This window comes from Peromyscus californicus, unplaced genomic scaffold, assembly GCF_007827085.1.
Source record: "Peromyscus californicus insignis strain IS unplaced genomic scaffold, ASM782708v3 Scaffold_7__1_contigs__length_154581171, whole genome shotgun sequence".
NCBI classification, from domain to species: Eukaryota; Metazoa; Chordata; class Mammalia; order Rodentia; family Cricetidae; genus Peromyscus; species Peromyscus californicus.
This window is the reverse complement of record NW_026294595.1, coordinates 100614131-100630660: the sequence shown is the minus strand read 5'-3', so window position 1 is coordinate 100630660 and position 16530 is coordinate 100614131.

Below are 16530 nucleotides of genomic sequence, written 5' to 3'. Positions count from 1 at the left end.
CAGGTACACAGAGAGAGTATAGACTAGAAATCACTTCAGATGAGCCTGATGGAAACAGTGTTGAAAAGGATAGTGCTTTTGCAAGTCTTCAAATGATGCCTTGTCTGGATCTGAGTGTGAAAGTGGAGGTTTGGGTTAATGTGAAAAGGGCTTTTACTGTATGCAGGGACATCACACTCAAATCAGAATTCTGTGTTGCCCACCACAGCAGCAACCACCGACCTAGTGGGGTACGCTGTGGTTTGCACCTACGGAACTAAAACAGAACCCGCTTTGGCAATGCTAATTTTGGTACACAATTAGAAAATCTGTTCAATTCTTTATTCTTGCATCCATGGAATTTTCCCAGCTTCAGAAATCATGTGTCAAACCATTTTTAATCCGTTGAAAGATATTTGTGACCTTTCCTTAAGCCTAAAAACAAATAACTCACTCTGTTGGCTTCCTTACCAGGGAAATCTGGAACAGAAGGATGCTTAGAAGTAGTCAAGAGAGAAGAAAGGCAGGTTTTTTTTCCCCCCTGACCTTTGAAATCCTAATGTCGTGTTAATTTTATCCGGATTTCTCGCTAGCAGTCATTTCACTGGAAAATTTCTGAGAACTGTATTAAATCAAGTGTTTACAAGGAAGCAGGTGTTTTCCCTCATGATTGTGTGTTTTCTACACACTGTTCATTCGTTTCTTTCCTTCTTCTGAGTAATTCACTCGTACAATGTGCTCCTGGATTTTCACCTTGTAACTGAATCTCATTTAGTGAGAAGTTCTTTTTTAATAAATATTTGTGACTAAGTAGCTGGAAATTGTAGTTTTCATCTAGTAAACACCATGGCTTTATCTGTGAACGACACTTGAGAGATCATCATATAATGAAGGTCAGTGGATCGCCCTCGACTTCAGTCTGAAATCTATTAAGTCTGGCTTCATAGATTAAAGACTAATTAAAATGTCTTTTATATTTACCTCTATTTGAGTTCTTTCTTGGGACTATTTACAGTCTAGGAAAAGGGAAGGAATGAGACAGAGGAAGAGAGAAAGGGGTAGGGACAGGCATGGGAAAAGGAATGCCAAACGGCCTGTAACTGTGCTAGGCATTTTCCTCCACTACCGTTTATGTTAAAAACTGCCGTCGTTGTCGTCGAAGGATAGAGACCCTGTTACGTCAGATGCAGAAAGACAATGCTGTTCAAGCGATTTCAGGTGGAAATGAGGACAGTAGTAGATTACAGGCCATCTGTGTTATGTCCAGAAGAACTTGTGCACATGTTTCCCATGTCCAGGTTTGTGGAAGATGGAGTAAGGTAGTGATGGCTGAAGGGAGCTGCATAGATCTTTCTACTCACAGGCCCTCTTCATCTGGGGAAATTTGGTGCCAAGTATGTTGATGTATTAAATAAGTGTACAAGTCATACGTTCCCTGATAATCATAAAGGAATTTATAATTCTTTTATATTAATATAATTTACAAAATAATGAGGTTATTTTTAAATAATACAAAGATATACATGGTTAGTACTTAAATACTGAAGAATGATCATAAGAAAATATCAAGCTTTTTTTCCCCCATAATTAATCCATTCTCTTTCTCTAAGAGCTGAAAACTTAGCATGAGTAAAGTACCCTGGTTTTATAACAATAGCAACAAAACTTGCTGTATGAGATTCTAGCTCCTCTACATGCTTCAAAAGAGCCTTGAGGATCGCAGGCCCTATGGGGGGCAGACCAGTTTTAGAATGAAGTGGAGTGGGACTGGGAAAGAGAACAATGAGGCTGTGAAACTGTCCTCAGAGTTGGCAGGGTCAGAGCCCGGGCCCTGGCAGAGCAGCAGTCTAGGCTAGCCTACCTTTCCGCTTCATATACCCAAAGGACTCTACTTCCTGCTACAGAGACACATGCTCATCAGTGTTCATTGATGCTCTATCACAATAGCTAGGATATGGAAACAACCTAGATGCCCATCAACTGATGAATGGAAAATGAAAATGTGGTACACATAGACAAGGGAAACTCAGCTGTAAAGAAAAATGAAATTATAAAATTGATGGGTCAATGGAAGGATATGGAAAACATTATGGTGAGTGTAGCGCCCAGGCCTAGAAAGAAAAAAAAATGTCACATGTTCTCACACATATGTAGGCCTTACCATAGAATTTTTAAAATTTTGTGTTTAATTTAGAGCACCTGTAGAATTCAAGAAATTAGAAAAGGACCATTCATGGGGAGGGAGAAGAAAAATCTCAAGGGAGGGAGAATTCAGTGATATGCAAGGGAAAGGGGGTAATGGGGAGGGAGACTGGTGAGAGGGATGGGAGGGTGTGGCAGAGGAGGGGGTGGGGGCAGGATAACTACTGATAAGGGTTCTAGAAAAAGTGATATGGAAACCCATTATCTTATGAGCTTCATACCTCGCACCCCCCCCCCCACACACACACACATATTTAAGTGTGAGCTTAAATGGAGTTGCCTTGAACGTGGAAATTTGCATCCCAGAATCCACAGGTTGCTAAATAAAAAGCCCGATCTCTGGTGTGAGCTGCCTTCCCCTGAATTGTTGGGCAGAGGGGTCATGGAGACACCCAAATAACACAGGCTGTTGCTGTTCCTGTGAAGTGTGCTAGGAAAGGAAAGATAGGTAAGCCAGCAATAAGGTTGCTTTGATTTTAGCATTTTATAAAACTGTGTCCTTAGTCTTGGGATCTGTACACTTGGGAACTTAGCCATATGCTTAGGGTTTTGTTCGAATGTCGACATCTCAAGGCTTGGCCCAGCCTCCTTCCTTAAACCTGTAGCACGCCCTACAGAGAATGCATGCCCACATACTCAAAGGCGTTCCATCCACTTGTGATCCCTTCTAACTTGTCCCTGCCTAAGATGACTATTATTTGCTTATTTTATTCACGTTCATCGTCTTTCTCCACCTCTTAAAATAGAAATTGCAGGAGGACAAGCATTGTGGTTTATTTTGTTCTTGTATGTATGTACAGCACTCATGGCTGCTATGCCATAATTTCTTTTAAAAAATGAAATACAAATGTCCAGCATTGTCTGACTGGACCTCCCACATCTATCCGTCAGTGCTAAAGTGGGAACTAGTGAAGTCACAACACAAAGGACTTGCAGGCAAATATAGCCTGTTCGATACGCCCAGGGTGCACCCTCTCAGCAGTTCAAGCCGGCCTGGGAGGGAAAAGGGAAAGTGTCTAGAGGAAGCAACTTCACGTCTTCCTGACTAAGAAAACAAATTATTCTGAAGTCACAGGCAGAATATTTCTAAATGAAGAGTGAAAGCAGTTCATGTGCCAGCTCCTTACACTCTGTGGCAGCTCTTGTGTGCAAGGTGCCCAGCTCATGCTATGGCAGTGTGCTCCGTATGAGTGTAAGGTCCCTGTCTCCATCCTGGGGCAGTGTGCCCCTGTGTGTGTAAGGTCCCTGTCTCCATCCTGGGGCAGTGTGCCCCTGTGTGTGTAAGGTCCCTGTCTCCATCCTGGGGCAGTGTGCCCTGTGTGTGTAAGGTCCCTGTCTCCATCCTGGGGCAGTGTGCCCTGTGTGTGTAAGGTCCCTGTCTCCATCCTAGGGCAGTGTGCTCCTGTGTGTGTAAGGTCCCTGTCTCCATCCTGGGACAGTGTGCCCTATATGTGTGTAAGGTCCCTGTCTCCATCCTGGAGCAGTGTGCCCCTGTGTGTACAAAGCCTCTGTTGTTACCCTTCTTTGTTCTTGACGCAAGTCCTTCCTTATATCAGTTTTCTTCTCAGGCAGCAAAGAGGCTCTCAGAACGTCAGTCTTCCTCGGCATGTAGAATTTAATTTCTTTGGAGAGGAAAAAGCCTATTTCAAAGGTTGATTTGACTCTTCACAAGCGTTGTTTCTTTGGGCCTGTCTCTGTCCCATCCCAATCTCAAGATGATCATGTGATTTACTCCCCCAAATAGTATTAATTCCCCTAAAGAAAAGATAGTTGCTAGGCAAGCAAAAATATCTATTGTTGTTGTTTTATTTCAAATGTCTGAGCATGAAAAAAAAATGTTGGGCTATGTAAGTCAGTAAATGCGTGTGGGCACTTAACCCTGGTTTTCATCTGTCTTTTCAAGCAGTGGTCTCTAATTTATTAATTATCCACTCTTAGGACATTTCTAGTTCATTCATTGTAGATAGTATGCTTATAAATTCTTCTTTCATTCTCTTTTTAGTTTTTCTTGTTATTTATTTTTAAATTATTTTCAGTTGAATCCTTAATCTTTAATGTATTTGTTTTAAAATAACAACTGTGTTTGTAGCATACTATGTTTTGATATATTGTGTACAAATGGTTTATAGATAGGCTTATAAACACTTTGGCTTGGGCCCTTTCTCAAGGAAAAATTTTAATTTCTTATTTAAAGTTCTAATAGAAAATGTTCTTGAATGTCTTCTTTAGAAATAACTAAATTCACTACATTCCGGTCTGAGAATATGATCTCATGATTGTTATTAACTCTCACTATTGCTGCTTCTTTGGTGAATTTATTATTAGTTCTCTCTTGGCCTACCTGACAAGATTTTAAAAATATTTCAAAAGTGTTTCATCCACCCTTCTGTTATACGAATGTATCTATCATTGCTTTTTTTTTTATATATGTTCAGTAACTCATTCTTTGACATGCTTGGTTTATCGGTTTCTAGAAAGAGTATTTAAAGGTCAGTCTGAGAACCTGAAGTTTAGTCTTCTATAAATTTACCATGCCCTACCCACTTTTGCAGTACAGTTTGTGTGGTTAGAGTCTGGGCCATTAACAATGTATGCTCATTATATCTTTGCTATATTTAAGGGACTTTTCAAATTCTATTCCGACTCATGCTGTCACTTTACTACATGGATACGTGTACCCATCAGATTGCCTTCTAAATAACCATCTTCACACCCAAAGTGTAGGGCTCTGTCAGCTGTGGGCAAATTCCTTTTTGCGCTAGTCAGCAGAAATTTGCAGAGACTCGGAACTGCTCAGACCTCTGGGAATAAATGACTGTTGGATACTTGGTGACATGTAGGATATCTGTCACCTCCTTCCAAGGCTGAGGGAATACTGTGGAAGAAAGAGCAGACAGAACAGAAGAGGTGGAAGACTCGGTGGTGGGATGCATGCTGGCTTCTGGGCATATGGCTGCTGAACTCTGCATCTTGTGGCAGCTGTGGCTACCTGCACAAGAGTGGGCTGGTCATCATCCTGCTATTGGGGAGGGGTTCACATGACCCATTCCTCCTTGAGGATTTACACAGAGTTAATAGCGAGCAGACGGCGAATACCCAGACACACTCTCTGTGGTGGTATAGCCGTTCAAGCTCCTGTAGACAACCTCTCACCCATGTTCTTATAGATAACCCTAACGAAGCTCACTGGCTCACCAAAAAGTTTACTTAGTTTAAAAGATATGGAAGTAGAAGTAGAACTAGTTGGGAAAGGGATGGGGGAGGGAAGGGGACGAGTGGGGGAACCAAGGGAGTGATTAGGATTAAAATACATTGTACATGTATAAAAATCTCATCAAGTAACATTTTTATGTGTAATTAATATTTAAGAAAACAGTTTTAAAATTCTATTTTAAGATTACTTTTGCTTTCTTTGAGTGATCTTCTTGCTATGTTGAACTCAGTCCATCTTTTATTTTTCAAGCTTTTAGGACTAGGATTAGAGTCAGCTACCAGAGCATGTTTTCCAAGCGCAAACTTAAGGGCAGCAGATTCTTCGGTACAGACACTAGAGTGCAGCTGGAAGGAGACACATTTGCAAACCCTTGGTCTTTCAGCACCCCTCCCGCTCCCTCAGCCAACTAGCCATGGTGTTAAAGGGCATTTGTTTTATTTCTTTGTTTTGGAGTCTTTAACTCTTTTTCAGTGAAGTGGTAGAAGCTAGGAGAGGAAAAAGAGTAAATGTAACCTGGTTCTGTAAAGAAAGAGAAAACTTGCATGGGGCTGGAGCTGGGTGTGGGGTAGGGATAGGGGTGGGGAGGAAAAGCTGCCTAACTACTGCCTGCACGTTCAGTCTGCAGGTTCTCAACTTCCGGCTGAAGGACTGCGGGCTCTGACTTGTGAGGAGATAGGGAAATGTGCTCATTCAGAAACACGCAGACACAAAGCAGACCCTTCACAAAGACTGGCCTTAACCCTTCAGGCCTAGAGAGGGACAGTCCACGACCCTTAAGACACTATCAATTATGGCATGTTTCACTGAAGCTTTAGTGTCTAAGTATGCTGTAGATGTGTTGGTGAGGAACAGGGCAGTTGCACTCCTGTTCTAACCTGATGACTGTCTTCCAGGGTTCCCAGGGACCTTCAGGCACATGGTAATGATACAAAGCAGACCACCAACTCTTACTTACTTTTTTTTTTTTTTCAAAAAGTTCTTTAAAGATGTTGTATCCTCTTCTGTCTGAACCTGGACAGCCTCTACTGCCTCCCAGTCCTTTGGGAAACCACTACTGGGATATCATGTAAATGTCAAAACCCCACAATGGCAGCATCAAAGAAAATTGTCATTAGCTTTAATAAAGCAACCCTCTCACATACCTGTCAATTTTGTGTGCCATTTGAGAAAGACTGAGAAATAACATGTATTCCTTGCTGCAAAGAAGCCTACATGAGAAGGATGGATTTTATTTCTTGAGTAGTGGGCTACGTAGGATCAGTCAAAAAAATAAACCAAGAAGGCTCTGATCAAAGCTAGCAGAGTCTAGATGGGGCTGTTTCCATAGCCATCATGTCCTTGTTTTGATGTCCAAAACCAGAAACAAGATAGGGTTTGTTGCCTTGCTGCCTCATACTGATAGGGAAATAGGGAACTTGTAAACCTGGAACTGGAAGAACTGGATTTGGGTCTTAGCACCACCATTGGCTCTCCATTGACTTGAACAGAGCATTTCATTTTTATGTGTTCCCATTCTCTCCTCTTTCGTAGATGAGTTGATGGTTTATCACTTTCTTCCCAAAGGATTGTTCTGCAACAATGTGCTCCTGATTAAAGAAGGGCAACAAGTATGGCAATAATGCTGGACCAAACCCCCTGCCTGCACTCACTGGGAGCAGGCTTCCTCAGCTGCCTTCTGGACCTCCTCTTTCCAAAGCAAACAAGTGACCACTTATGAACAGTACATTCCACATGGGTCTTCTGAGCGAACTCTAATTCAATAGCACAGATAGGGATTTATTAGTTTTCATATATATATATATCGTCCATGTATACATACAGTGCTAGATGAGTATTTAACTGGTGTTTTGAACTAGTTTATACTGGTACCTTAATTTTCATAATCATTGTGATTAAGGTGTTTTATTTAATAAAAACATACATAGTGAAAGATATGTAAATCATGAGGATATAATGATTTTCTGTAAATAGCAAACCTGCATTTGATAAGGGGAAATTAGAACTCACACTTCTAACTCCTGTCCACCCTCTCTCCCAAATGTGGCCTCTGTTCTGACTTCCCCAATTAGAGATTAGTTTGTTTTACGGTCTTTAGCAGGGTCTACCACATCTATCCGGTGGCTAATAGCTCTTAAATTGCTACAGATCAAATATTTGCTTTCACTAAATGTGTGCCTTGATGATTTAATAAAAGCTGCAGGAGAGGCAGGGGTGGGGGGTGGGGGAGCCAGGACAGCCACAGAACACAGGCCTGGAAATCCTCCACAAAAACATTTGTGGGTAGAGCCCAGTGTGCCACTTCCAGCGGACATGGGATTTTAGAATGTCTTTGTGAAAGGAAAGCCTAACAAAGTTAGGCCTATTGTGTTTCTTTTGTCTCCGCTCTATTGCAAAATATCATTTACAAAACTTTTAAAAGGAAAGTGTTTCTTTGTGCCTTAGCTTGGTCCTTGCCCATCCTTGATGAGAATTAGAAAGATACAAAATAATTCTGTCATCTTTGATTTTTAAAGACCCTTTACCAAGATGTTTCCAAGTGTATAAACAAAGAACAGATGGCAGACCTTCTTCTCATCACCTATCTATTTCATGATGATGATGATGATGATGATGATGATGATGATGATGGGTTAAAGAGAGGAAATGTGGCAAGGGGGAGGGACCTAGTTCTGTGCATCAGCCACCTCAGGGCAGGAAATCTAGTTTCCTTTCCTTTCCCTCATGTCAAATCCTCAGCTGCATTCCATCTTCTGGTGGGCTACCACAACTGTGGTTGCTCCAAAAGGAAGATGGACTCTAGCCATGCTTGGATCTAGGATTCTCCAGAACTACTGTTCCTCTGAGCATTGTTTCCCAACATATCAAATTGCTTGGGATTCTTAGTTTTTCTAACTAGCTTGTAAAAAAATGTTGCAAAGCCCTTTCTCTAAATACAAAAGATGGATTAATAGTCTTTCATTCATTACATTTTCCTATTCTTATGGAAAAAGAGAGTATGACTTTTTGATTCAGGTATCTGCCTAAATTTTTTCCTTGGGGTTGATAAATCATCACAATAGCCATAGCACAACAGTGTTCTCAACATGACTCTACACAATAAAGACTCTAGGGTGATGTCTTATCTGAGCTGTTTGATTTGTATCAACCAACATTTCCTAAGAGCCTACCCTGTATCAGGTACAGTGTTTGTTTTAGTTAAGGTTTCTATTGCTGTGAAGAGACACCGTGACCACAGAAACTCTTACAAAGGAAAAACATTTAATTGGGATGGCTTACATTTTTAGAGGTTTAGTTCATTATCATCATGGTGTGACATGGTGCCGTGCAGGCAGACATGGTGCTGGAGCTGAGAGTCCTACATCTTGATAAGCAGACAACAGGAAGTAGTCTGAGACACTGGGCAGTATCTTGAGCATATATGAGACCTCAAAGCCCTCCTCCACAGTAATACAGTTCCTCCAACAAGACCACACCTACTCCAAAAAGGCCACACCTCCTAATAGTGCCACTCCCTTTGGGGGTCACTTTCTTTCAAAACACCACAGTGTTAGATACTGGTGACAAAATGACCTCCAACTAGTCCCCATGGCCTGTACACAGGGATTCCTCTGCACACTTCTATATGGGTTATCTGGCTTTTTTTTTATGATGCGGGCTTATAGGGGAGGAGATGGAGACCATCTATGGTGGTGAAACTCCTCCATCTCTGAACATAGAGATGAGCCACAGTCTGACCAGTTAGAGAAGAAGAAAATATGAGAAGAAAACCGACTACCAGTGGATCCCCAACAGGCAGGTAACTCTTGTGGGAAGAAGGGATTTGCTACTCCAACATCTAGCATTGATCTGAAAGTATTTTGAGAAAATTCAGAGGAAGGGTCACATTTGAAATAATTGGGAAAAAATGATTTAAAGTTTTTAGTCTCAGATAAATAAAGAAGAAGGGAAGCAGATATGTGTGTGTGAATGGGAGGGTTGGGCTATAGTGTGTTTCCTTAAGACTGAGACACGCTGTCCTAACTTCTAGCCTGCTCTTTTCTTGTGAATGGAAGGAAGTGAGGAGGAGTGGGCAGCCAAGAGAACACAGCTCAAATCTGACACATGGTCAGTAGTTTAATAGACTTCCTTCTACCAGATATGGTGGCAGATGCCTGTAATCCAGGATTCAGGAGATTGAGTAGGAGGATGGCAAGTTCTGGGTCAGCCTGGGCTGCATATTGAGATCTTGTGCAAAAAAAAGAAATTTAAGATTTCTTTCCTTCATTATGCCTCAAAATTTCCATCATAGTTAAAAGAAATTAATCTTTTGACTTCAAATCCTTTTTCTTTTAATAGTCTGAAGAGCATTCACTGGGTGGGGACATAAAACATCCCAAACAAGGTCACTTGTTTTGACAGTTGTGATCCATAGCTGGAGGTACTGGTCCAGGGAGACATTGTTTAGAGCTTTCAAAGTTTCAGTTAGACAAGAGTCATAGATTGACTTTATTGTATAACACAGTGACAATGTATTGCAACCTTGAGTAGATTTAAGTACATGAAGTAATTCTTGCCAATTGTTTGATTTCACCCATTCTACAGGGCACATGCAATTCAAAACAACTGCTATATACCGCAAACATACATGAATTTATTCATCAATTTAGACACAAAATTTTAGAAAGACAGGTGACCAAAGACTAACAATCCAAAGAGGATATTGACTTTTTATCTTTCATTAGAAACAAACACACATATTCATATACATATGAACACACACAATTTAAAATAAAAACAAGACTAATAATGAATAGTGGCTGCTCCCATGGTGGACAGTGACTGGAAAGGAGCCCATGAGATGATCAATACATTAAGCCATGTAGAAGTTTGAGATGGAACAATAGAGAATTTGGATAAACACAGGGATTGTTACTTGTAGCTAGAGTTTTCCTGCCTGGCCCACAGTCAGGACAAATCTCTGTCATGCGCCAGTCCCACAGCCGCTCAGACCCAACCAAGTAAACATAGAGACTTATATTGCTTACAAACTGTACGGCCATGGCAGGCTTCTTGCTAACTGTTCTTATGTCTTAAATTAATCCATTTCTATAAATCTATACCTTGCCACGTGGCTCATGGCTTACTGTCATCTTCACATGCTGCTTGTCATGGCTGCGGCTGGCAGTGTCTCTCCCCGCCTTCCTGTTCTCTCAATTCTCCTCTCTGTTAGTCCCGCCTATATTTCCTGCCTGGCCACTGGCCAATCAGTGTTTTATTTATTGACCAATCAGAGCAATTTGACATACAGACCATCCCCCAGCAGTTACTTGTACCAAGAACATGGTAGAAATTAAGAGTCTGATAGGCACATGGATTAAGACTTGAAAAAGGAGACCTTAATGTTTGAAATGAAGTTGAAGAAGTAACTCTTTATCCACTCACCCATCCTTAAGACTGTGATTGGTAATCACATAACTATAGTCAGTTGTGTATCAGCTTATAATCGAAGCCTTCCACAATGAATGATATATCCACCACATTACAGTTTTTAGGGTCTCCCTTATTACTGCTAATACGTGATGGCTTGAAGAGACTTTTGAACCTGCTTTAATGAGCAATATGCTATTCCTTATTTGGTAATGTATATGTTAAATTTAAAGACCAAACACCAGCAATCTTAGGGTTAAAAAAAATAATAACTGGAAAATACTCAATGTTCTAGAATATAGTAAAAGATATCATGTCTGACTGCTTTCAATTAACACAAAATTATTTACTAAATAAAGAAAAACTCTGTCACCTACCTGGATACTTGATATAGTTTATGTGACAAAAAGCTCAATTCTTTTCAAGAGTTTAAGTGATAGTATGTAGGGTTACCTCATGCCTATGCTAAACTAAAGTCACAGAAGGTGTCCGCTTGCCTGGGCCTGGGGACTAAGGCCAGGGTACTCGAGCTATGCTGGCACAGGCATTCTTTCCTTACAGTGACATCAGAGACGTCTGGAGACCCTTTGCCCCCACTGACATACCTCTGTACATTGACTTTATCCCAGAACTGAACAGAACTTTTGCAATAGCTTCTTAGCCGCTATTGTTAAAATAAATGAAGGTGCCTGTGCTTAAATCTGGAAAACATTTTTAACTTTATAAAATAATTTAACACAAGTAACAAAGACTTCAGTTTTTTAAATCCAAACAACATGTTTTCAGGGAAATGTGTTTTGAAAACCAATAAACAAACAAACAAAAACCCTTTTCCATCTAAGATTATAAAACATCAGTCCACTTGGTTCCATAAGTATATTTCCTGCATGTCCCCCCTCTCTTTTGTCCCTCCCTCCTTCCTTTCTTCCTGTCTTCCCATCTTTTCTGCCCCTTTTCTCACATCTTCCTTTCTTCCTTCATTTTCTCTAGACAAAGCAGTTTAAATTGAAAACTAAATGATTCTCTAGAATTAGACTGTCTTAAAACGTTTGTGAAATATTTGCTTTAGAAACCGAAGGACAGGCCTGTGAGATGTTGTCTGCTACCAAGCCTAAAAATCTGTGTCCAGTCCTCAGGCTTCCACATGGTGGAAAAGAGAACTCATTCCCCAAAGTTGTCCTCTGACCTCCACCTGTACATCATGGTGCATGTGTACCCCCAACACTCGTATGCACACACAAATAAATACATCTTAATAGAAAGAAACTGAAGAGGAAAAATGCTACAGCAGCAAACATTTAATAACACAACAAATATACACACACTGTGCAGGAAATCTCTGACGATAGATTGTGTGAAAAGATTCATTTTGCAGCACTTCTCTTCATCCTCTGGATTTTACAATCTTTGTATCCACCCACTTTATGATTCCTGAGTTTTAGAGGGGATGTGGGGAATTATAGATTTCCCACTTAAGGCCAAGAAATCCACAGCTATTTATTTACCACTTTTACCAATGAATTGTAAGCCTGTATTATCCACTGCAAAAAGTTTTTTTTTTCCTGAAAGTTGATGTCAGCAGTAATCTATGGGTATACATGTAAATATTTAGAAGATAACTTGACCCCATATCTGTAATGGTATTTGCTCCACCCATGACTTTGGGTTATCCAAAGAAGGCGGTACTTCCTGCTGTTGTATGTGACCTCTTATAAGGAGTTGGAGAAGGGTCACATGCCCCTTCTCCCTGCTCCTGCCTGTGAGGTGGATTCACTCCCAGTCAGATCAGGAGAATACTTTAGCTGTCTACTCCATTCTGTATTCATGAGTGCATTTCCTCAACTTATATCTTAATAAATTCTGTCACCCATTTAATAGACTCATGTGGATTGATCATAATAAGTGGCGCTCATTTAGCAAAATAAAGGTAATAGCATCTCTCCTAGGGCTTTTCACCTTCCCAGCTACAGTGTCTAGGCAAGGTTCATAATACCAGGCATGAGTCTGTTTCTCTGGAACAGATCTCCAAGCTGATTATAAGGCACATGGTTATCCCCACAATGGCTATGCCACTATTGTACTGTAGCTCAACGGTACTCGCTTCGAACTTCCTGACTTCATACCTCTGAGCTGGTGTGATGGCTGTTCTTAGTTGTCAACTGTACACTCAGACAATTACGTGGCATATACAGCAACAAAGTTAGATTAGCTGAAGTTACCTCTGCCCTATACAGAGACATATTGATGAGCAAAATATGGAGTGGAAAGATGGTAAAAGAATGAGATGTCAGGACCTCCCTTTCTTAGAAAAGTTAGCTCATGCAGAGCCACTGTGGTGTCATATGACCAAGGCACAACAGAATGCCGGGATTAGACATATAGACAAATTCTATAAAGATATGAACATTGTATTACACCAGAATTTGAATAATAACTGCAGCAGCTTTAGCTTGAGGATTTTTCCTGGGCACTCTGACCATTAAGAGTTATTAATACACTGCTTGTGACATGGTAATATGCCCGGGCTGGCTTGAAGATTATGTTTTGGTCTAGCATCCTTGAAGAAACCAGAGCTACTAGTCTGAGAACAAGCTGTCATATGCCTCTAGAGTCTTAAAAATTGGGTTTTGGGTTAATGAGTAAGAATGATAACTCCATGTATTAATGGAGGTTAGAATCTTGTTCATAATGGGGACAGTAAGAAATAAAGGTTGCACTTACCAAATGGGGGTTATCATACGTAAGCATGGCAATGTCTCATGGAAAAGGGCATGATAGCCTGAAACTCAGGCCTTTGAGGGAAGGTGAGGCTGAGTTACCTGGGAGCCACCACTAGAAGCTGAAGAAAATGAACTAACAGTGAGGGGAAACAAAGGAACAAATGGCTGATAGTGGAGTGAGGGGGAGTGACTGCCTGGCTGAGCCTGAGTACCACAATAGCACTGGAGTCTGTCTAGAGAGCCCTCCACATCTTCTATTGTGTTCAGCACAGAAATTTGTCCCTGTAACCTCTTTATAAGTGTCCCTCAAGAAAAAAAAAAAGGGGAAAGGGAGCTTTGAATTCTTTGGAAAACACTTCCCAAGCATAAAGAGAAATTAATCTATATGGAACGGTGGGTGGACTGTGATAAGCAAAGCTGTACTCCCAGATTCATTTTCAAGAAAGGACGCACTCACTGCCCAGGAGTAAGGAATGACATCAACAGCCTCCAACCACCAGCCTTTAAAGTTTTCAATGAAGGCACCCTGCATAGGTGCCTCCTCCTGGAATGTTCCTCCCCCAAAGGAGGCATTATTAAAATGAAAATGTTTTTAATTTAAATGAAATTACATCACTCCTGTTTCCTCCACAAACCCCTCCCATGATCCTCATTCCCAATTTGATAGACTCTATCACTTTATTGTTACACACATACATGTTTATGAACACACGCACATACACAGGCAGACAGACACACACACTGCTGAGTCTATTTTGTTGGTCTTGTGTGTGTGTATGGTTTCAAGGCTGACCACTCTGCATTGGACAACCAATAAGGGGGCTCCTCCCTAGGAGAGGCTAATTTTCCTTCTCCGAGCAGTCTTCAGTTGCCTGTAGTCCTTTGTTACCTCCTTCCATGTTAACATGTCCATTGATATTTCCATTGTTCTGGTCTTGTTTACGTAGCCACTTCTAGACGACTGTTTCACAGCAGACTTGCTGGTACTCTGGCTCTTACAATCTTTCCACTCCATCTTCTGCCATGTTCTCTAGCCACTGATACAGGAGCTGTGATGTAAATGTATCTCTTGGGACTGGGCTCCCCAAGACTGTTGATCCCTGCATTGTGTCCAGCTGTGGTTTTCAGTAATGCTCTCTACTTGTAAAGAGGGGCTTCTTTGATGTGAGGTGGCAGATACACTTACCTGTGGGTATGAGGATAAGACTTAGAATGTAGTGAGGAATTATGCTGGGCTAGCAAGGTGGAGGTAATAGATTCTCTACTAAGGTCCACAATCTCACTAGTCCCAGGAAGCTGGCTAGGTTTCCAGTACTAGGCATGGTTTCCTTCCTGCTGAGTAGGTCTATGTCCATGAGAGTGCCACTTACTATATCTTTATGCATCTTGCCATGCTGGTAATTGCCTTGGTTCATATGTTGCAGCTGGGTAACTGCTTAATTGCTTCTTTCCCTTGGCTGTTTGCTGGAACCATAGAAGCTAGACTGCAGGAAAGAGGCTGTCAGGTCAGGTCCAGCTCTGACCATCCAAGCCTGTGTCCTACATGTCTGGTGTCATCAGCAATAGGCACCTACCCTTGACTCCGGAGAGGCATCCAGGGCTACATCTATTATCTATATTGTTTGGGAAGCCACGTGGACTACTCTGACCATTTGAAAGGTTTCTCGTGCTTGGTACCGGGGTTTTTGTTAGTCTATGATTCTTCTGAGGAGCACTGTCAACACAATGGCTCTACTTCCTTCAGGACAGAGCAGGCCTCATGCACGGGATAACTTGCCAACACAAAACAGGCTCCATGTTGATTTGTTTTGTTGGCTTTTTGTTTAGGTTTTTTTAATAAAATTTTATTTTATTCATTGTACATAGCAACCACAGACACCCCTCTCATCCCTCCTCCCACTCCCCTCCAGCTTCCTCCCCCAACCTGCCTCCCATCCCCTCCTCCAAAAGGGTAAGCCTTCCCATGGGGGGTCAGCAAAGCCTGGTACATTCAGTTGAGGCAGCACCAAGCCCCTCCCTCTGCATCAGAGTGAGCAGGGTGTCTGACCATAGATAATGGGCTCCAGAAAGCCAGCTCATGTACCAGGGATAGATCCTGATCCCACTGCCAGGGGCCCCTCAAACAGACCAAGCTATACAACTGTGCACCGTATGCAGAGGGTCTAGTCTTGTCCCACGTAGTTTCCACAGCTGTCAGTCTAAAGTTCTTATTGGTTTTATTTTTCTTTCTTCCTTTTTCTTTTTTTTTTTTTTTTGGTTTTGGAAAGAGAAGATGGGGGAGAGGATTGATTATGAATGAGAGTTGGGTGGGTAGGGAGGATCTGGGGGGAGTTGGAGGAGAACATATGATGAAAATATACCGTGTGCCTGTCCAACCACCCACAAGTTGCAGAGTTCTCCAGGGTTGCAGCTTCCTCTAGATGCCAACTGTATCAGGATGAGCTTCTTGATGAAACAGCTGCTTTTGAGTCATCTCCGCTTGTATAGGTAACCCCTCACCCATTCTCCTGTTAGTAACCCCAATAAAGTCACTTGCCCACCAAGACAGCTTTGGTCTACTATGATGCCTATGTGCTTATCTTCATGCCACATGTAGTTCAAAGCCTATTCTCTTTTTTCTTTTTCCTTTTTTTTTTTTTTTCGAGACAGGGTTTCTCTGTGTAGCTTTGCGCCTTTCCTGGGACTCACTTGGTAGCCCAGGCTGGCCTCGAACTCACAGAGATCCGCCTGGCTCTGCCTCCCAAGTGCTGGGATTAAAGGCGTGCGCCACCACCGCCCGGCTGCGCCACCACCACCCGGCTCAAAGCCTATTCTCAAATAGGCTACATACACAAATATATCTCCAGCTCTTTGCACACAAGGTTTCCCTTTCTGAAGCTATTCTTCATTATCAGCATGATTCACCCAACTTTCGTTCAGGTCTCTGGTCAATGTTATTTATCACAGGGCTTTTCCTATTTAACTAGTACAGCTCTCCACTATCAGTTTGTCTTTTATTTCATTTTAGTG